Consider the following 23,814-nt stretch of genomic DNA (forward strand, 5'->3'; position numbering starts at 1 on the left):
AGGATTATAGGTATGCACCACCACACCCAGCTAATACTTTTTATACCTGTTTTTTAAAATCTATTTTCTCAGTAACTTGGATTTTTGATTCTCTTTTTTTTTCCACTTTTTTATTTTTTTATTTACAGTAGAATGCATTTTGACATGTAGTACACAATGATTCTCTTTTCTTATGCTGTCTTCTTCTGATCTTGGAATAGTTAGGCGGCTTTTCTTCTTTTCCTATTTTCTGTAATAGTTTAATTAATAAAGGGATTACCTGTTCCGGGACGGTTTGGCAAAACTCACTATAAAATCTTATAAGCCTAATACTTTTTTTTCTGTGCATAAAGCCTTTGATTACCAATTTATTTATACATACTTGGCCTAATCATACATAATTTTTTCTACCAATTTTTGTGTTGTATACTTTTCCAAAAGTTATCCTCTTCATCAAATGTTATTAAATGTATTAGCCTATAATTGGTCATAAATTATTTGTGTATGTGGCACTGGGGATAGAATCCAGGGCCTCACACGTGCTAAGCAAACACTCTACCACTGAGCTACAACCCTTTCCCCCATAACATTGGTTCTCTCTGTTGTATCTGTAGCTAGTTCCCTTGATTTCATTATGTAATTTGATTATTTACGACTTTTATTTCTTAACTAACTCATTAGAAATGTTTCCATCTTACTCATCTTGGATGGTAAAAATAAGTCTTAATATAACTAAAATTACAACTAATCAGTTAACTCAATCAAGAGAAAGCAGAAATTCAGGATGGGCCTTAGACAAGATTTAAAAATTGTAGCCAGGTGCCTTATTACACACCTGTAATCCCAGCTACTCAAGAGGCTGTGGCAGGAGTATCATAAGTTTGAGGCCAGCCTTGGCAACTTAATGAGACTCTGTCCAAAATAAAAACAGAAGGTCTGGGAAATAGCTTAGTGGTAGGGTACCCCTGAATTCTATCTCTAGTACCACAAAAAAAGATATAAATAAATAAAAATTGAGATCTAAGAGTATATTACCTATAAAAGACATACTTAAAATGAAAGATTGTGGCCAAGTTTAAGATGAAGGGATATAAATAGATATTCCCATCTAATAATCACAAAGAGAGTGAGAGAACAAACCAGGTAGCTCTTTCATATCAGTTAACTTCAAGCTAGAATTCAAAGCAAAAAGTATCACCAAAGCAAAACAAAAGAAATGGGTTTGGTGTGCCTGGCACAGTAGTGCATGCCTATTAATCCCAGTGATTCGGGTGGCTGAGGCAGGAGGATAAATAAGATAGCCAGCCTCAGCAATGTAACAAGATTCTCAGCAACTTAGTGAGACCCTGTCACAAAATAAAAAATAAATAGGACTGGAGGTATAGCTCAGTGGTAAAGTTCCCCTCAGTTTAATCCCCGTACCAAAAAAAAAAAAAAAAAAAAAAAAATCCCGGTACCAAAACAAAAAGAAAGAAAGAAAAGAAATAGGCTTGCTGCATATGTGAGACTCTGAGTGGTCCCAAACACTGCCTGCCCCCCACAAAAAAAGAAAGATAAGAAATAGGCTTGGTGCTATCAGGCACTGTGCCAAAAGGAGATAACAAGTAGATAGTTGGATATATAGAAGTTAAGAGGCAAAGTTCAGAGTCAAAGTCAAAGCTGAGATATAAATTTGGATTCATTAGCATAGTGGTATTTAAGGTCATAAGATTCAGTGAGACCACCAAGGGAATGTAGACAGGAAAAGAAGTCCAGGGAGTAAATTTTGATCAATTAAAATATTTTGAGATCAGGAGGAACCATGAAAAAGATGTAGAAATGGCCAGAAAAGTAGAAAGGAAACCAGGAGAGTATGATATTTTGAAAGTCATGTGAACATATTATTTCAGAGTGACCAGCAGTTTCAAATGTTGCTGATAACTCAAGAAAGATTAGGACTGAAAATTGATCATTGGTTCAAACAATGTGGAAATTGTTGGTGTCTTAGTGGGAGCTGGTTTGATAGTGAAGCAGGAGCAAAACCCAGATTAGAAGTGAGTTAAGGAGAGGAGGAAAATTGGAGACAGTGAATTTATACATATATATATAGTTATAGGTGGACACAATATCTTTATTTTTATGTGGTGCTGAGGATCAAACCCAGTGCCTCACGTGTGCTAGGCAAGCTGTCTTCCAAAGAGCTATACCCCCAGCCCAATTTTATACAATTTTTTAAAAGGAGTTTTGTCCAAAACAGAGGGAAAGCAATGGGAAGTAGCTGGCAAAGCAAGTGGGGATAAGAATTTTGCTTATTTTTTAAAGTTGAGGGGAGAAATCATGTTAGCGAGGGAAAGAATGTTGGGGGCAGTAAGGGCAGGGGAGAGAGAATGAATTATTATTGAGGCAATGTCCTTGAATAGAAGAGGAGATGGGATCTACTTATAAGCACAGAGGTTGATATTAGGTAGAAATTAGACAATTTATTCTCAAGAGAAGTAGAATATATGGGTACACATAGGTTAGGGAGATGTTGCAGAAGCACGTGTAGTTAATAATGATTGCTTCTAATGCAATAAGGAGCAAAGTCAATAAGGAGCCAACAATGAAGATGGAAAAAAGGGTCTTAGAGAGTTAAGGAGCCAGGAGAAAATACAAAATTTTTGAATGGGAAAGCAGGGGGAATGGATTAGAGAAATAAAATGTTTATCAGGTCACATTCTGGGGCCACTGGAGATTAATAATTAAACTGAGACTGGTCAACAAGTTCAAATGTTTTCCTGACAGCTGAAGCCACGTCAGCTGTCAGGGTACAAGTATGAATAGTCAGAGAAAACTATAGTTAAAATGAGCTGTGGTCAGCCAAGGAATACTTTAAATCAAGAGAGGAGAAAATGAGTAGGAGTTGAGAGTAGATGCCAAAGACTGATATAATTATTAACCATGGAATTTAAGCTGAATAACAAAGGAAATGAGGATATGAGACAAGGAGGGACATTAAGAAGGTGGTAGAGGGACTGGGGTTGTAGCTCAGTGGTGGAGCACTTGCCTAACATGTGTGGGTTCGAACATGTACTGGGTTCAATCCTCAACACCACCTAAAAATAAATAAATAAAATGAAGGTTTGTGTCCATCTACAACTAAAAAAAAAATTAAAAAAAGAAGGTGGTAGGATCAGTGATATAAAGTTTCCTTTGGAGATCAAAGAATTATCAGATTTGAGGTACTAGAGAAAATGAACTATAAAGTGGTAAAGTTTGGAAAATAAAGTATTTGGAAGAGTTGCAATTTTTTGTTATTGTTTTTGTAATAATGAGGTCAAGTTATAACATTGCTAGAGGACTGAGTTACTGGAAGAGAAATAAGAAAACAGAAGCCATGCGTTGGAAAGGTCTATAGGTCAATACTGAAATTGTTAGAAATTATGACAGAAGGGATGGATAGAGTAGCAATGAGCAAGCAGGTAGATAACTACAACAGGAAGGGTAATGGATGGCATACAGTCCAATAACAGGAGAGTTTGTGTGATTAGGTAATGGGGAAAATGATCTGTAAGTAGTCTTGAGGAGTGAAGAGAATTCCCAGGTCATCTCCAGGCCAAATGATAAAGCAGGATGTGGGAATTATAGGCATTACTTGGGAGAGCTGCAGGTGAAGCAGTGTTATCACAGAAGAGCCAGAGATCAGTTATTGCTTTACATATTGTGAAGTTATATTTCATAAGTATCTATATTAATGATCAGTACACATTTTTTTATCTCTTCTTTCCTTTTACCTTTAATGATTTCTTTTGTTTTGAAATCTATTTTTGTCTGTTATTAGGTGTGAATTTGCTTTTGGTTCATATTTGCCTTTACCCCTTTCTTTGTTTTAACCTGTTTTGTCCTTTTAAGTGTATCTCTTGTACACAATATATTACTAGATCTTATTAAGTTCATTTTGAGAATTCCATTTTTTCTTTGGTGAATTTAACCAATATATTAAATTATTTTTTCTTGTTTTGGTACCAGGGATTGAACTCAGGGGCACTCACCCACTAAGCCACATCTGCAGCCCTTTTATTCTTTTGAGACTGGATTTCATTAAGTTGCTTAAGGGCTCCTTCAATTGCTGAAACTAGCTTTGAACTTCAGTCCTCTTGCCTCAGCTAATCCCACACTGGGATTAGAGGTGTGGGCCACTACTCCCTGCTTAAATTACTTTCGTTAGTGCTTTGTATTCCATCTTAATTTGAACTTTTATTTATTTTTGCTCCTTGCTCATTGCCTTGGATAAATCATTTTTCTTTCCCCTATGGGTTTTAAAGGTATGAATTTTACATTTGTTCTTCTAGTGGTTATTCTTCTGGGCCCTCTGAATGTTTTGCCCTGTTCTCCACCTTGTTACATCTGGATTTTTGTACTACTGAGCCACAACCTCAGTCCCATATATGCTTTTTTAGATAACAAACTCCATCAAGTTATTTTCCCATTTTTACTTTTTTATATTATATACATTATATAGCATTCACTAAATATATGCTTGATTGATTATTTCTCCAATAGTATTTTCAAAGATGGTAATTTGCTGACAGCTTGAAGGTATAGGAATATTTTTATTGTATCTTCAAATTTAAATGATAGTTTAAATATAAAAATTTAGAGAGCCGCTTGTGGCTCAGTGGGATAGTGCTTGCCTAGCACACATCAGGCATTGGGTTTGATCCTCAGTATCACATAAAAATAAATAAATAAAATAAAGGTATTGTGTCTATGTACAACTAAAAAATTATTTTTAAAACTTTAGAGTCAGTTTATTTTTTCAACATTTTGAAAATATTAGTTTATTTTTTAACCTTCTTTGAATGTCACTCTTGAGAATTTTATATTAATACATTTTCCTGGTGAGTGAGTTGCTCCTCTTCTCAGAAAGTTTTTGGAATTATCTATCTCTTTACCTTTGTTAAGATGATTAAGTACTCATCTTAAATTTCCTTAAAATATCACAAAGTATTCCTTTTTTTCCATATCAGCCCTTTTTTTTTTTCACTCCATAAGCCATTTCAACATCAACCTGATTTTGGAGGTCCCCAGTTGTTTTTTACTATATCAGTTTCTTCCACTTTCTTCTTCTTATTACTCCTATTATATGAATGTTGTCATTTCGATGTCCAATTACAATATTTATTTTATTTTTATTTTTTTTAAAGAGAGAGAGAGAGAAGAGAGAGAGATAATTTTTTTAAATGTTTATTTTTAGTTTTCGGTGGACACAACATCTTTATTTTATTTTTATGTGGTGCCGAGGATTGAACCCAGTGCCCCGCCCATGCCAGGCGAGCGCGTTACTGCTTGAGCCACATCCCCAGTCCCCCATATTTTTAAAAATTATTTATTTATTTATTTATTTATTTATTTTTAGTCATATATGACAACAGAATGATTTTTGACATATAATACATACATGGAATGTACATACATCAATCATATTGTCAATTCTATTCTGCTGCCCTTCCTATCCTCCTTACTCCTCCCCTCCTCTCCCATTCCTTTCTCTCTATCCAGTCTAATGTGACACACTTTATTTTTCTTTTTCTCATCACAACATCATATATGTATTCTGTATAACAATGAGGTTCTCTTTCCATCTTCCATGCAACTCCCCTTCTCCCTCTTTTTCCCTCCCACCTCTCTTCCCTATTTAGTGGTAGTCTTCTTCTCATGCTCTTCTTCCCTATCCCATTTTGAGTCACCCCCCCTTATATCAGAGAAGACATTTGGCATTTATTTTTTAGGGATTGGCTAACTTCACTTAGCATAATCTGCTCTAATGCCATCCATTTGCCTGTAAATGCCATGATCTTGTTATTTTTTAATGCTGAGTAATATTCCACTGTGTATAAATGCCACATTTTTTAATCCATTCATCTATTGAAGGCATCTAGGTTGGTTCCACATTCTAGCTATTGTGAATTGTGCTGCTATAAACATTGATGTGGCTGTGTCCCTGTAGTATGCTCTTTTTAGGTCTTTTGGGTATAGTCCAAGAAGGGGAATAACTGGGTCAAATGGTGGTTCCATTCCCAGCTTTCCCAGGAATCTCCATACTGCTTTCCAAATTGGCTGCACCAATTTGCAGTCCCACCAGCAATGTATGAGTGTACCTTCCCGCCCCCATCCTCGCCAGCACTTGTTGTTGTTTGTCTTCATAATGGCTGCCATTCTTATTGGAGTGAGATGGTATCTTACAGTAGTTTTAATTTGCATTTCTCTGATTGCTAGAGATGATGAGCATTTTTTCATGTACTTGTTGATTGATTGTATGTCCTCTTCTGAGAAGTTTCTGTTCAAGTCCTTGGCCCATTTGTTGATTGGGTTATTTGCTTTTTTGTTGTTTAACTTTTTGAGTTCTTTGTATACTCTAGAGATTAGAGCTCTATCTGATGTTTGGGGGGGTAAAAATTTGTTCCCAGGATGTAGGCTCCCTATTCACCTCACATATTATTTCTCTTGCTGAGAAAAAACTTTTTAGTTTGAATTTGTCCCATTTGTTGATTCTTGGTTTTAACTCTTGTGCTATAGGTGTCTTATTAAGAAATATGCCCAGCCCCCCATATTTTTTAAAGAGGTTTTCTTGTTTGTTTGTGTTTTTTACATAATACCTTTATTTAGGACCAATCCCAGGGCCTCGAAAATACTAGGCAAGTGCTGTACCACTGAGCCACAATCCCACGCCATTTTCCCATATTTTTTTAAAAAATATTTTTTAGTTGCCAGTGGATTTTTTACTTTATTTATTTATTTATGTATGGTGCTAAGGATCGAACCTAGGGCCTTACACATGCCAGGCAAGCGCTGTACCACTGAGCCACAACCCCAGTCCCCATTTTCCCATATTTTTAATTGGTGTATTACAGTTGTACAAAATGGTAGCATTTATTATTACATATTCGTACATGTACACAATATAACAATATAATTTGGTCAATATCATTCCCCAGTATTCCCCCTTTTCCTTCCCTCCTCCTTCTCCCTGGTTCTTTTTCTGTATTCTACTGATCTCCCTTTGATTTTCATGAGACTTCACACCCCTACATCTTTCTTTTCCTTTTTCCTTTCTACCTTCCACATATGAGAGAAAACATGACTTCTGACTTTCTGAGTCTGGCTTATTTTGCTTAACATGAAATTCTCAAGTTCCATCTTGTAAATGACATAAATCCATTATTCTTTATGGTCGAATAAAACTCCATTATGTATATATACCACATTTTCTTTATCCATTCATCCATTGATGGATACCTAGGTTGGTTTCATAGTCTGACTATTGTGAATTCTGCTGCTATAAATATGGGTATTCATGTATTATGTATTGCTATGGTAATACACAATTATTTAGGATAAATACCAAGGAATGGATAGCTGGGTCATATGGTGGTTCCCTACCTAGTCTTTTTTTTTTTTTGGTAGTAGGAATTAAACCCAGGGGTGCTTATACATTGAGCCACAGCCCCCCTCCCCTTCTTTAAAATATTTTTTTATTTGTTGATGGACTTTAATTTATTTATCTGCTGTGCTTAGAACCCAGTGCCTCGAACATGCTAGGCAAGCACTCTACCACTGAGCCACAACCCCAGCCCCCCTTCCCTTTTTAAAAAACTTAACCTTTATTTTATTTTTATATATGATTTGTTTTATTTATTATTTGTTTTCATATGATCCTATGTGGTACTGAGGATCGAACCCAGTGCCTCACTCTCCCAGTGCCTCACTGTTGATAAGCAAGTACTGTACTACTGAGCTACAATCCCAGCCCCCCAGCACCTTTTATTTTTTATAGACAGGGTCTTGAAAGGGCCTCACTATGTTGCTGAGGTTGGCTTTGAACTTGCAGTCCTCACCTGGTTCTTTCTTTCTTTTTTTTTTTTTTTTTAATAATTGTTTGTTTCTGAATCATTACCAATAGCCTCCTTTATTTCTTTGGGAACATCTTTTTGGCTTGTATTCTAATAACTTTTGTCATCAAGAATAGGTTATTCAGTTTATTGCCTTTCTAGTCATACAGTTATTCTTACCTATAAGGTCATTTTCTCTCGTGGGTATCGGCTATCTTGGAGGATAATGGATTCAGAAAGAGGTGGGGGTAATTAAAGCTTTGGCCTTAGCTTATGTCACTCCTGGTGAGTTGGGGATCCAGTTTTGAATAGCTTCATTTGTATTGTTCTTATAGAGGGCTTTGCCCTTAAGGAACCTCTCTATACCATACTCTGGATTTTGTTCCTTTCTGAGAATGTATTTTTCATAGCTCTCTGGGTGAAAAGAAGGCTAAGAACAGGAAGGTAAATGTATCTTCTCCAACTTACATGTCTCAGTAGAGCCAGCATTTATTGGTTTTGTTTTGGTTTTGTTTTTTCAGTCCTGCATCCCAGTAATGTTCCCTATGAACCACTTGGCACCCCTGCACTTTGGTTTTTAATAGGGCTGATGGGGAATGCAGTGATCAACTCTGGGTAGTATAGTGGATAGAAAAAAAAAAAAAAAACCCAACCGAAAATTTCTCCTCAAATCTACACCCAGTTGGAAACCTGGCCTCTCTTTGTATGGTGTAACTATTTCCCTTGCCAGATCCCCAGATTCTTTGGGGATTTATACTGGGTTTTATTTTCCTTCTTTATTCCCATTTCTTACTTCTGAGATATCTTTGGATTTGGATTGGAGGAGGTTAACTGTGCCATTTCATCAGGTCAGGGGCCCACAATGATGTCTCTTTTATGACTCAGCCTTCCCCATGGTTTGATGAAGCTTTGTTTTCAGTACTTTAGAAAAGAAGATGTCCTTCCTTGAGGGGTCATAACAATAGTGTGTAAATGAAGAACTACAAGCAGCATATAAGATTGGGAATGAAACCACCTTTTGACCCAGCTATCCTACTCCTCAGTCTATACCCAAAGGACTTAAAAACAGCATACTTCAAGGACACAGCCACATCAATGTTTATAGCAGCACAATTCACAATAGCTAAACTGTGGAACCAACCTAGATTCCCCTCAGTAGATGAATGGATAAAGAAAATGTGATATATATACGCAATGGAATATTACTTAGCAATAAAAGAGAATAAAATTGTGGCATTTTCAGGTAAATGGGTGGAGTTGGAGAATATAATGCTAAGTTAGACAATTCCAAAAAACCAAATGCTGAATGTTTTCTCTAATATAAGGAGGCTGATTCATAGTAAGGTTGGAAGGGGGAACGTGGGAGGATTAGACAACTATATAGGGCAAAGGGGAGGAAGGGGAAGGGAGGAGGTAAGGGGGTAAAAAAGATGGTGGAATGACATGGACATCATTACAAAAAAAGTACATGTATAAAAAAAAGTACATGTATGAAGACACGAATATACTTTCTATACAACCAGAGATACTAAAAATTGTGCTCTATATGTGTAATATGAATTGTAATACGTTTTGCTGTCATATATAACAAATTACTATAAAAATAAAAAAACACAAAGAATAGTTGTTTATTCCTGTAAACATAGCTACTTGAGAGGCTAAGGTAGGAGGATTGAGAGTTCCAGGTCAGTCTCAGCAACTAAGTGAATCCCTGCCTCAAAATAAGAGATAGAAAAAGCTGAGGATGTAGCACAATGATAAAGCAACCCAGGTTCAAACAAACAAACATACCACAAAATGCAGCATATATATTCATGAAAGGAGAGTAAAATAGGCATTTTACTGACACATATTGAAATGTACTTTCTATAGGCTTGTATTTCATTTTACACGTGTTTGGGAATCTTCTTAGACCTAGAAATAAGAAAAGAAAATTAATTATATTACAAACTGCTCTTAAACACATTTGTGGGAATAGAAGTGAGTTGTAGGGAAAATAAGTGCTTCCTGAACTTGAAAGATAAACTTGTAAAATTAACATGGAATACATAGTTGTTCAAGTCATATTCAGAAGGCAAAATTTTTCACAGGACCCAAGTTGGGAAAAACAGGGCTTGGCAATAACTTATTACTTATTGCACAGTATTCTTTTTTTTTAATTTTTAATATTTATTTTTTTAGTTATTGGCGGACACAACATCTTTGTTTGTATGTGGTGCTGAGGATCGAACCCGGGCCACACGCATACCAAGCGAGCGCGCTACGGCTTGAGCCACATCCCCAGCCCCTGCACAGTATTCTTATACCTAAAATTATAAATACCTTAAATATTGACCATGGTTGTTATTTCTAAGGATATACTTCCAAATTTTCTTAGGTGAACATTCATTCATTTTGTAATTGGAAAAAAAAGTATTACTTTAACAGAATTAGGGAAACAATCATATAAATATACAAACTTGTGTAAGGCTATTTGGTGAGCCAGGCATAGTGGTACACACCTGTAATCCCAGTGACTAGGGAGGCGGAGGCAGGAGGATGGAAAATTCAAAGTCAGCCTTAGCAACATGGTCCCTAAGCAAGACCTTGCTCAAAATAAAAAATAAAAATGGCTGGGGATGTGACTCAGTGGTTAAGCACCCCTGGGTTCAATCCCCATTACCAGAAAAAAAATTTTTGGTGAAACATTGCTTGTCATGTTGAAAATATCCTGATTTTTCTCAAAAGGAGAACAATTTAATGAATTATGACATACTCATACAACCAATAAAATGATGATGTAGGTCTGCATTTATTAACAGAAAAAATTCAAAGATGTGCTGTTAAATTAAACAAAAGCAGGTTTTAAAATGTATCCCCAATATGAACTTGTTTGCAACAGAAAAATAAGACAGTATATAAATTTATAGGAAGAAAAGTCAGAGTGTGTGTGTGTGTGGGGGGTGCATGTGTATGCATGAAGTTACCACTCCATCCTAACAACAAATAAGTAACTGAAAAAAAATCAACAACTCTTTTTAGATTTGATAGAAAAGTGAAGGAGAGGTGGATACAGAGAATTAAATGATGATTGCTAGAGACAACTCTAAGAGATTAAAAACTCTAGGGGGGTGCCAGTAGTAAGGAGTCCCCCACACTTTCATGAGTTTTAGTCCAGAGGCTGTAACAAGTCCTCATAAAGAAAATGGGAGAGAATTCCTTGTGATCTGGTAAGGGGAGGGAAAAAATAACCATTCTTAAATATGCCAGATCACTCTGTTCTTAACAAGTTATACCCTCAAGGCTATTTTTAAAAAATATTTTTAGTGGTAGATGGAAATAATACCTTTATTTTGTTTATTTATTTTTATATGGTGCTGAGGATCCAACCCAGTGCCTCCCATGTGTAGGGAAGCACTCTATCACTGAGCTACAACTCCAGCCCAAGACAACTATTTTAATAGAGCCTAACCTGCTAGGTTTTTACCAGAGACTAACCTACCTGGAGAAATACCAAATTACATTTTCCTCTAATTACCCTGTCCCACCTAAAGGGAGAAAAAAGACTTAAGGAGCACTGACAAAGTTCGAAGTTCAGAGGTACAGACTCACCAAAAGACTAAGGACCTAATCATTGGACTATAGAACTCTTCTCTTACCACCACAATACTAAAGGCCTATTTATTGGTATTTCCTTTACCTAGCACATCATGTCTAGATTTCAACAAAAAATTACAAGATATACAAAAAGGCAAAAAAAAAAAAACCACTAAAGAATGTGTATGCACAAATATATAAAAATGAATCCCATCATATGTATAATCACAATGACCAATAAAAACATGGGGAAAAAAAAACACTAGAGAGACTGAACCTGCATCAGAACTAGTCAGACATGGCAGGGATTTAAAACAACTATGATGTTCTAAGGGCACTAGTAGAAAAAAGTCAACAATATGCAAAGTCAGATGGATAATATGAGCAGAGAGATGGAAATTCTAAGAAAAATATCTATAAAGAATGCTAGAGGGGGCTGGGGATGTGGCTCAAGCGGTAGCGCGCTCGCCTGGCATGCGTGCGGCCCGGGTTCGATCCTCAGCACCACATACCAACAAAGATGTTGTGTCCGCCGAGAACTAAAAAATAAATATTAAAAAATAAATAAAAATTAAAAAAAAAAAAAAAAGAATGCTAGAGGGGCGGGGCTGGGGATGTGGCTCAAGCGGTAGCACGCTCACCTGGCATGCGTGCGGCCGGGGTTCGATCCTCAGCACCACATACCAACAAAGATGTTGTGTCCGCCGAAAACTAAAAAATAAATATTAAAATTCTCTCTCTCTCTCTCTCTCTCTCTCTCTCTCTCTCTCTCTCAAAAAAAAAAAAAAAATGCTAGAGGGGCTGAGGTTATGGCTCAGCGGTAGAGCCCTCGCCTCACAACTGCGAGACCCTGGGTTCGATCCTCAGCACCACTTAAAAATAAATAAGTAAAATAAACTACAATTAAAAAATAATAAAAAAAGAATGCTAGAGATGAAAAATACTAACAAATGAATAATGTTTTTGATAGATAGGCTCATTAAGTAGACTGGGCATTGCTAAAAAAAATCTCTGAGCTTAAGAATATGACAATAGAAGCTTTAAAACTGAAAAGCAAAGGTTAAAAAAAAAAAAAAACTGAAGAAACCGAATTGAATATCCAAGAACTGTTGTAAGGTTATAAAACATATAACATGCATATGGGAATTCCAGAATAAGAAAGGAACAGAGCAATATTTAAAGTAATAATGATGTAAAATTGGCTTAAAGTAATGTCAGACACCAAAACATAGATTTTGCAGAGAATGCTAACTGGCATAAAAATTTTATTTAGGCATAAGATCAAAAACAGAAGATCAAAAACAAAGAAAAAATTCTGATAGAATCCAGAGGTGAAAAAATTTACCTGTTGAGAGGCAAAAATAAAATTACATCTGACTTTTCTTCAGAAACCATTCACAGTGGGCTGAGGTTGTAGCCCAGTGGTGGAGTACTTGCTAGCACATGTGAGACACTGGGTTCAATTCTCAGCATTACATTAAAAAATAAATAAATAAAATAAAGGTATCTGTCCATCTACAAATATTTTCTGTTGCCAGGAATAAATTACCAACATAGAATTCTGTATCTTGCAAACTTATCTTTCAAAAGAAAAGGAAAGGCTCGGAATGCTGGGGCAGGAGGATCGTGAGTTCAAAACAGCCTCAGCAACTTAGCAAGGACCTAAACAACTTAACGAGACCCTATCTCTAAATAAAATTTAAAAAGGGCTCAATGGTTAAGCCCCTCTGGGTTCAATCCCTGGTATTAAAAAAAAATAAAAGGAAAGCCAGAGTAGTTTAAGGCTGGGGATGTAGTTTAGGGTAGAGCATGTGTTTAACTGAACCCAGGACTGGATTCAGTACTTGGCACCAATAAATAAATAAATAAATAAATATCCAGAAGAAAGAAGTTAAATTGTCTCTTTTGACACGATATTATATTTTAAAAACAGGGAAAAAATAAATCACTAGGGAATAGAGTTCAATAAAATTAAAAAAAAAAAAAGAAAAACAGGGGCTGGGGTTGTGGCTCAGCGGTAGAGCACTCGAATAGCATGTGCGAGGCCCTGGGTTCGATTCTCAGCACCACATAAAAATAAATAAAATAAAGGCACTGCATCCATATACAACTAAAAAATAAATATTTATTAAAAAACTGATTCTACCAAATAATTTTAGATCTAAAAAACAAATTTGGAGGGCAGGGGATAGGATATCATAAATATACAGAAAAGATCAGTGGAATAGAAGAAAGATACAGAGGAAGAGAGGAGGAATGGAAAAGGAGAAAAATATAGGATGAATTTAACCAAATTATGTTATGTGTATAAATAAATATACCACAGGGATTTTTACCTTTATGTGTATGTATAAAGTACCAATTAAAACAAATAAATAAGTGAAAGGAAGATCAGTAGAGTAGAGGAAGAATTGGGCGAGGGAATGGGAAGGAAAAGAGTTGGAGGTAAGGGCTGGGGTTGTGGCTTAGTGGCAGAGTGCTTGACTTGCACATGTGAGGCACTGGGTTCGATTCTTAGCAACACAAAAAAATAAATAAACAAAATAGGGCTGGGGATGTGGCTCAAGCAGTAGCGTGCTCGCCCAGCGTGCATGTGGCCCCAGATTCGATCCTCAGCACGACATACAAACAAAGATATTGTGTCCGCCGAAAACAGAAAAATAAATATTAAAAAAAAATTTCTCTCTCTTTCTCTCTCTCTCTCTCTTTAAAAGAAATAATTTAAAAAAATAAAGACATTGTGTCCATCTATAACTATTTTTTTAAAGAGTTGGGGTGGGGATTGAAATCAAATTCCATGTACATATGATTTTATCAAAACGAACCCAATTACTAGGTGTAACTGTAATGCTTTAATAAAAACAAAACACAAATTCAATAAAGTTTCAAGATACAAAATCAACATGTAAATATCAGTAGCATTTTTACATGTATGAAAAGTGAACTATGTGAAAAGGACATTAAGAAGAAAATAGGGCTGGTATTATGGCTCAGTGGTAGAGCACTTGCCTCATATGTATGGGGTACTGGGTTTGATCCTCAGCACCACATAAATAAATAAAATAAAGCCACATAAAAAATAAATAAATAAAGGTATTGTATTCAACTACAACTAAAAAATAAATATTTAGAAAAAATTTTAAATTAAAAAAGGAAATAATCCCACTTACAATAGCATCAAAAATAAATAAATAATTTACATTTACAATTGCATCTAAATAAAGAATAATTTCATAATAAATTTTTACATCATGTATAACCAGTTGCATGAGAAGTTATACTCCATTTATGTATGATGTGTCAAAATGCATTGTCGCCCATGGATTCAGGGTCACTCTGCGTAAATTGGGCTGGCAACGAAAAGACCACACAAACATAAAATACCTTTTTTGGTGGGTAAGTTCTGAGACCTCAGGTGTTAGCTCCCATGCTGGAGGACAAGAGGAGCAAGGGAGGCAAGAGAGAGCAAGCATATCCCGAACCCTGGTATTTATTAGGGGGAAGACATTGAATATAATATTCTACCTAAATAAGGCAAGGGATTGTGTTACAACAAACAGGGGGGTGTAGCCCAGTCCCATTGGGTGATGCCCAATTCCAGAGCTGCACTTCCGCAGAGCGAAGGTAAGGCCCACTTGCTTCTTACTGCGCTGGATGCCAGTTCCACACGCTCATTAATCAAGTCTAGGAGGGCATGCTCAGCTCCTGATCAATGCGCCCCCGCCAATACATTGTAATGTCATGAGTAACTAGTTAGAACAAATAAAAATTAAAAATAAAAAACATTTAAAAAAAAGAATAAATTTAACTAATGAATAAAAGATCTGTACACCAAAAATTATAAAACATTGATGAAAAAGTTGAAGAAGACACAAATAAATGGAAAGATATTCCCATTTCCATGAGTTGGAAGAATTAATATTGTTAAAATGTCTATACTAACCAAAGTGATCTAAAGATTCACTTTTCAAGGTCAGCTGGGGGAATGTAGCTTAGTGGTAGAGCACAAGTGCAAGGCCCTGGGTTCAATCCCCAGAACCAAGAAAAAAAATTTCAAGGTAATTCAACATAGAAATAGGAAACAAGGGCTGGGGCATACTTGCCTGACATGTGTGAGGCACTGGGTTCCATTCTCAGCACCACATATAAATAAATAAATAAATAAATAAATAAATAAATAAATTAACAACTAAAAATATATTTTAAAAAAAAGAAATAGGAAACAAAACCCTAAAATTCATATAGAATAACAAAAAGACTTTAAACATCCAAAGTAATCTTCTTTGGTGGCGGATACTGGGGATTTAACACAGGTGTAGTTTACCACTGAGCCACATCCCCCAGCCCCTCTTTTTGTTTTTTGAGACAGAGTCTTGCTAAGTTGCTTAGAGCCTTGCTAATTGGCCTTGAACTTGTGCTCCTCCTGCCTCAGTCTCCCAAACTGCTGGGATTATAGTACACCACAGTACCTGCCCAAAGCAATCTTGATCAAAAAGAACAAAACTGCCAGGTTCAGTGGCATATGCCTGTTGATCCCCGCGACTCAGGAGGCTTAAGGCAAGAGGACTGAAATTTTGATGCCAGCCTCAGCAACTTAGCAAGAATCTGTCCCAAAATAAAGAGTAAAAAGAGAACTAGGTATATGACTCAGTGGTAAAAGCATCCCTGGGTTCAATCCCCAGCACTAAAAAAGAAAAAAGAAATAACAAAGCTGAAGGCCCCCCCAAAATTTCAAAATCTAAATCAGAGCTATAGTAACCAAACAGCATGGTACTGGCATAAAAACAAACACATTGACCAATGGTATAGGATAGAGAGCCCAGAAATAAACCCATACATCTCTGGTCCCCAATCCCTGTTATTTATATTTATCTTTAAATTAAGACAGGGTCTCGCTAAGTTGCTGAGGATCTCACTAAATTGCTGAGCCTGGCCTCCAACTTTGATGTTCTTATCTTAGTCTCCTGAGTTGCTGGGATTATAGGCATGTGCCACTGTGCTCAGCTGGTCAGTTAATTTTTCACAGTGGACCAAGAACACACAATGGGGAAAAAATAGCCTATTCAAGAAATGGTGTTGGGGAAACTGACTATATGTTCAGAAGAATGAAGTAGACTCTTATCTAATTACTTATGTAATAATCCATTTAAAATGGATTGAAGACTTACATATAATGCCTGCAACTGTAGACCCACTAAAAGAAAATGGGAAAATTCCATGACATTAGTCTGGTCAATGATTTATTGGATATGACTCTAAAAAGCACAGGCAACAAAAGCAAAAATACACAAGTGGGATTACATCAAACTAGAAATCTTCTATACAGCAAAGGAAACAATGAACAGAGTGAAGAAACAACTCAAAGATTAGGAAAAATATTTGCATATCATATGTTGGATATTCAAAATATATAATAACTCAAACTCCTCAATAACAGGAAAAGAGCTCTATAAAGGGGGAGAGGGTAGAAGACCCTAATAAACACTTGTCAATAAGAGGCATACAAATGCCTGTAATCTCAGCTACTCAGAAGGCTGAGGGAGGAAGATCACAGGTTTAAGGCCAGTCTTGGCAATTTAGCAAGACCCTATCTCAAAATAAAAAATAAAACGTGATGAAGTTGTAGCTCAGTAGTAAAACACATCTGTATTCATTTCCCAGTTTTGGTTGTTGTTTTTTTTTTTAAGTAATAAATATGGTTGCCAGATATGGTGGCATCTGCCTGTAATCCCAGTGGCTCGGGAGGCTGAGACAGAAAGACCTTGAGTTCAAAGCAGCCTCAGCAAAAGTGCAGTAAGACCCTGTCTCTAAATAAAATACGAAATAGGGCTGGAGATGTGGCTCAGTGGTTGAGGGTCCCTGAGTTCAATTCCTGGTATCAAAATAAATAAATAAATAAATAAATAAATAAATAAATAAAATATGGTAGACACTAATTCAACTATATCAGCAATGACTTTGAATCTCAGTGATCTAAATCCATCAATAAAAAGATTTTCAGAGTGGATAAAAAAACATGACCCTTGAGAAACTCCCTATAAAAATGTGTCTGTGAGAAATCATTGTAAATATAAAGACACATAGACTAAAAGATGGAGAAAGACATACATTTGATAGTGTAGCATAACAACACTATCAAAAGAAATCAGGAGTGGGCTGGGGATGTGGCTCGGGCGGTAGCGCGCTCGCCTGGCATGCGTGCCGCCCGGGTTCGATCCTCAGCACCACATACCAACAAAGATGTTGTGTCCGCCGAGAACTAAAAAATAAATATTAAAAATTCTCTCTCTCTCTCTCACACACACACACACACACTCCTCTCTCACTCTCTCTTTAAAAAAAAAAGAAAAAAAGAAATCAGGAGTAATTATATGTCAAACAAAGTAGACTTTAAGGGAGGTTGACAGGGAGAAAGAAGACCATTACATAATTATAAAGGTGCTGATAATCACTCCAAGAAGACAATCAACAGTCCTTAATGTATTTGCACTTAACAACAAAGCATGAAAATACATGAGTTAAGGGAAAATTGATTACCCATATTTAGAAGAATAAAACTAGATTTTATCTTTCACCCTGCACAAAAATTAACTCAAAGGGATTATGAAAATCTAGGACTTATAATCACTAGCAGAACTGGGACCAGGATGATGAACACATCCCATCAACCTCAAAAATTCCCTCATGCCATCTCTCTCACATCCCTTCCTGTCCACAGGCCACAACAGATCCTCTTTCTTTTTTTTTTTTTTAAAGAGAGAGTGAGAGAGGAGAGAGAGAGAGAGAGAGAGAGAGAGAATTTTTAATATTTATTTATTTAGTTCTCGGCGGACACAACATCTTTGTTTGTATGTGGTGCTGAGGATCGAACCCGGGCCGCACGCATGGCAGGCGAGCGTGCTACCGCTTGAGCCACATCCCCAGCCCCAACAGATCCTCTTTCTGTCACTAGTTTTCATCTCCTAAAATTTTACATCATCTTCTGAGAAGTGTCTCTTCAGGTCTTTGGCCTATTTATTGATTGGGTTATTTGTTTTTTTTGGTGTTTAGCTTTTTGAGTTCTTTATGTACTAGTGATTAGTGCTCTATCTGATATGTGAGGGGTAAAGATTTGCTCCCAAGATATAGGCTCTATATTCACCTCACAGATTGTTTCTTTTGCTGAGAAGAAACTTTTTAGTTTGAGTCCATCCCATTTATTGATTCATAATTTTAATTCTTGTGTCACAGGAGTCTTATTAAGGAAGTTGGGGCCTAATCCCACATGATGGAGCTTAGGGCCTACTTTTTCTTCTATTAGACACAGTGTCTCTGGTTGTATTCCTGAGTCCTTGATCCATTTTGAGTTGAGTTTTGTGCATGGTGAGAGATAGGGGTTTAATTTCATTTTGTTGCATATGGATTTCCAGTTTTCCCAGCACCATTTGTTGAAGAGGCTATCTTTTCTCCAATGCATGTTCTGGGCACCTTTGTCTAATACAGGATAATTGTAGTTTTGTGGTTAGTCTCTGTGTCCTCTGTTCTATACCACTGGTCTACCAGTCTGTTTTGGTGTCAATACCATGCTGTTTTGTTACTGTTGCTCTGTAGTATACTTTAAGGTCTTGTATAGTGATGCCACCTGCTTCAGTCTTCCTGCTAAGGATTGCTTTAGCTATTCTGGGTCTCTTATTTTTCCAGATGAATTTCATGATTGCTTTTTCTTTCACCTCTTTTGTTAAGTTGATTCCCAAGTATTTTATTTTTTTTTTTTTTGAGGCTATTGAGAATGGGGTAGTTTTCCTTATTTCCCTTTCTGAGGATTTGTCACTGATATACAGAAATGCCTTTGATTTATGGGTGTTGATTTTATATCTTGCTACTTTGCTGAATTCATTTACTAGTTCTAGGAGTTTTCTGATGGAACTTTAATGGGCTCTTCCAGGTAATAGAATTATATCACCAGCAAATAGTGTCAATTTGAGTTCTTTTTTTTCCCCTAAGTGTATCTCTTTAATTTCTTTTGTCTAATTACTCTGGCCAGTGTTTCAAGAACTATGTTAAATAGAAGTGGTGAAAGAGGGCATCCCTATCTTATTCTAGTTTTTAGAGGGAATGCCTTCAATATTTCTCCATTTAGAATAATGTTGACCTGGGGCTTAGCATAGATAGCCTTTACGATGTTGAGCTATGTTCCTATTATCCCTAGTTTTTGTAGTGTTTTGAACATAAAGGGGTGCTGTATTTTGTCAAATGCTTTTTTTGTGTCTATTGAGATGATCATATGATTCTTATCTTTAAGTCTATTGATGTGATGAATTACATTTATTGATTTCTGTATGTTGAACCAACCTTGCATCCCTGGGATGAATCCCACTTGATCATGGGGCACAATCTTTTTGATATGTTTTTGTATTTGATTTGCCAGAATTTTATTGAGAATTTTTGCATCTATGATCATTAGAGATATTTGTCTGAAGTTTTTTTTTTTTTTTTTTGGTGTGTCTTTGCCTGGTTTTGGAATCAGAGTAATAATGGCCTCATAGAATGAGTTTGGAAGTGCTGTCTCTTTTTCTATTTCCTGAAATAAATTGGAGAATATTGGTATTAGTTCTTCTTTAAAGGTCTTGTAGAACTCGGCTGTGTATCCGTCCGGTCCTGGGCTTTTCTTGGTTGGTAGACTTTTGATGGTGTCTGCTATTTCGTCACTTGAAATTGATCTGTTTAAATTGTGTATATAATCCTGATTCAATTTGGGCAAATTATATGACTCTAGAAATTTGTCAATGTCTTTGATACTTTCTATTTTATTGGAGTACAAGTTTTCAAAATAATTTCTAATTATCTTCTGTATTTCTGTAGTGTCTGTTGTGATATTTCCTTTTTCATCACCTATGTTAGGGATTTGAGTTTTCTCTCTCCTTCTCTTTGTTAACATGGTTAAGGGTCTGTCAATTTTATTTATTTTTTCAAAGAACCAACTTTTGGTTCTGTAACTTTTTTCAATTGTTTCTTTTTTTTCAATTCATTGATTTCAGATCTGATTTTAATTATTTCCTGTCTTCTGCTGCTTTTGGAGTTGATTTTTTCTTCTTTTTCTAGGGCTTTGAGATGTAGTGTTAAGTCATTTATTTGTTGACTACTTCTTAAGGAATGAACTCCATGCAATGAACTTTCCTCTTAGAACTGCTTTCATAGTGTTCCAGAGATTTTGATATGTTGTATCTGTGTTCTCATTCACCTCTAAAAACTTTTTAATCTCCTTCTCAATGTCTTCTGTAATCCATTGTTCATTCAGTAGCATAATATTTAGTCTCCAGGTGTTGGAGTGGATTTTATTTCTTACTTTATCATTGATTTCTAATTTTATTCCATTATGATCTGATAGAATACAGGGTAATATCCATACTTTTTAAAAAAAAATTTTTTTTAATATTTATTTTTTAGTATTTGGCGGACACAACATCTTTGTATGTGGTGCTGAGGATCGAACCCGGGCCGAACGCATGCCAGGTGAGCGTGCTACCGCTTGAGCCACATCCCCAGCCCCTACTTTTTTTATATTTGCTAAGAGTTGCTTTGTGGCTTAGTAAATGGTCTATTTTAGAGAAGGATCCATGTGCTGCTGAGAAGAAAGTATATTCTCTCATTGAAGGTTGGGATATTCTATGTATGTCAGTTAAGCCTAAGTTATTGATTGTATTATTGGGTTCTATAGTTTCTTTGTTCAACTTTTGTTTGGAAGATCTATCTAGTGATGAAAGGTGTGTGTTAAAGTCACTGAAAATTACTGTGTTGTGGTCTATTTGACTCTTGAACTTGAGAAGGGTTTGTTTGATGAACATAGCTGCTCCGTTGTTTGGGGCATATATATTTATGTATATATGGTTACTTGTTGGTGTATGGTTCCCTCAAGCAGTATGTAGTGTCCTTCTTTATCCTTTTTGATTAACTTTAGTTTGAAGTCTACCTTATTTGATATGAGGATAGAAACCCCTGCTTGCTTCCGCAGTCCATGTGAGTGGTATGATTTTTCCCAGCCTTTCACATTCAGTCTGTGAATGTCTTTTTTTATGAAATGAGTCTCTTGGAGGTAGCATATTGTTGGGTCTTTTTTTAAAAATTTAATCTGCTAATCTATGTCTCTTGATTGGTGAGTTTAGGCCATTAACATTCAGGGTTATTATTTGAGACATGATTTGTATTCCCAGCCATTTTTGTTTACTTTTGGTATTTAATGTGGCTTGGTTTCTCCTTTGATTAGATTTTCCTTTAGTGTAATCCCTCCCTCTGTTGATTTTCATCATTGTTTTTCATTTCCTCTTCTTGGAATATTTTGCTGAGGATGTTCTGTAGTGCAGGCTTTCTAGTTGTAAATTCTTTTAACTTTTGTTTATCATGGAAGGTTTTTATTTCGTCATCAAATCTAAAACTTAGTTATGCTGGATATAAGACTCTTGGTTGGCATCCATTTTCTTTCAGAGTTTGGTATATGTTGTTTCACAATCTCCTGGTTTTTTGAGATCTGGGTTAAAAAAATCTGCTGAGATATGAATTGGTCTCTCCCATAAGTGATCTTGTGGCTTTTAAGATTCTATCCTTATTCTGTATGTTAGGCATTTTCATATAATATGCCTTGTTGTAGATCTGTTGTAATTTTGTCCATTTGGTGTCCTGTAAGCCTCTTGTATTTGGTTTTCCAATTTGTTCTTCATGCTTGGGAAATTTTTTGATATTATCTCATTGAAGAGATTGTGCATTCCTTTGGTTTGAAACTCTGTGCCTTCCTCTATCCCAATAACTCTTATATTTGGTCTTTTGATGCTGTACCATAATTTTGGATGTTCTGTTCATGGTTTCTAACTTTCTTCACTGTGTGGTCAACTTTATTTTCCAGATTGTATACTTTGTCTTCATTATCTGACATTCTTTCTTCCAAGTGATCTAGTCTGTTGGTTATGCTTTCTATTGAGTTTTTTATTTGATTTATTGTATCCTTCATTTCAAGGATTTCTGATTTTTTTTTTCAGGGTCTCTATCTCTCTCTTGAAGTAATCTTTTGCTACCTGTATTTGCTCTCTTATCTCATTGTTGGGGTGATCATTTTTTTGCTTATATTTGTTCATTTAGGTCATTCTTTAATTCACAGATCATTTTAATTATGAACCTTCTGAACTCCTTCCCTGATATTTCATCAACTTTGCTGTACATAGATTCTGTTATTATATTGTCCTGGTTTGTTTGGGGAACTTTCCTCCCTTGTTTTTTCATGTTGTTTATGCATCTTCCTTTCTTGCAGTGTGGATCTGAGATATTACAGTTTCTTCCCCATATTCTTGTAGTGTACCCATGCAGATTGTCTGTACCTCACCTTAATGTTGGGCTTCCAGACCCTGTTGGTGTCCCACAACGGATGCTACTGCATCCTGGATCTGGGACCTGTGTAAGTTGGAGTGGGTAGATCTGGGCCACTGGGTTTGACCTTCTATGGTAGTCTGCCGGTCGGAAGAGACTGTCCTGCACCAGAGGCTAGGCTCTGTCAGGTGTCTGCCCCCCTGGGAAGAGGTGGACTGGGCTTGCTGTGCTCCTGGGTCCAGCACAGGTGTGTGTGGGTAGATCTGGGCTCCTGGGCTTGACCTCCCACGATAGTCTGCTGGTCAGAAGGGGCAGTCCTGCACCATAGGCTAGGCTCTGGTGAGTGTCTGCCCCACTGGGAAAGGGGTGGACCAGGCCTGCTGTGTGCCTGGGCCCCGCAGAGGCCAGTGTGGGTGGATCTCTCTTATTGGTTGGTTTATTTTCTTATTGAGTCTTGAGAGTTCTAAGTGCTAACTCCTTTAGTATATATAAGATTTGCGAATATTTTGTCCCATTCTATTGGTTGTCTTTTCATTCTTTTAGCAGTGTTATTTGAAGAACAGGCATTTTTAATTTGGGGGGAGTTTTCTATTGTTGGTTTTTAGAAGATAAAGCAAAAAAAAGCAACATTCTACTGTTTGTTCTGGATTTTAAAATCTTTCTTTCTTTCTTTCTTTCTTTCTTTCTTTCTTTCTTTCTTTCTTTCTTTCTTTCTTTTTGTACTGGGGATTGAACCCAGGGGCACTTAACCACTGAGTCATAACCCCAACCATTTTTTGTATTTTTATTTAGAGACAGGGTCTCACTGAGTTGCTTAGTGTCTTGCTAAATTGCTGAGACTGGCTTTGAACTCATGATCCTGCCTCAGCCTCCTGAGCCTCTGGATTACAGATGTGTGCCATGGCACCTGGCCTGGTTCTGCATTCATATTCTCTTAGATTCTTACCAAATGTTTTATCTCAGTGACTAGTTATAGCTGAGTGTGCTGGTGCACACTTGTAATTCCACCATCTCTAGAGGTGTTGGCAGGAGAATCATTAGTTTGAGGCCAGCCTCAGCAATTTAGTGAGACTCT

At 36.4% G+C, this 23,814-nt stretch overlaps 1 long non-coding RNA gene across 2 annotated transcripts in view; it reads left to right on the forward strand.

Moving 5' to 3' along the window:
• LOC308657405 overlaps positions 1–23,414 on the forward strand; it is a 51,151-nt gene extending 27,737 nt beyond the window's left edge. For both annotated transcript variants that reach the window (XR_014023916.1, XR_014023917.1), the window contains one exon: positions 20,832–23,414. This is a non-coding gene — a long non-coding RNA (uncharacterized lncRNA). The remainder of the gene's footprint in view (positions 1–20,831) is intronic.
• The last annotated feature ends 400 nt before the right edge of the window (positions 23,415–23,814 follow it).

This window comes from Spermophilus citellus (assembly GCF_964194105.1).
Source record: "Spermophilus citellus genome assembly, chromosome: 10".
Taxonomy (NCBI): Eukaryota; Metazoa; Chordata; class Mammalia; order Rodentia; family Sciuridae; genus Spermophilus; species Spermophilus citellus.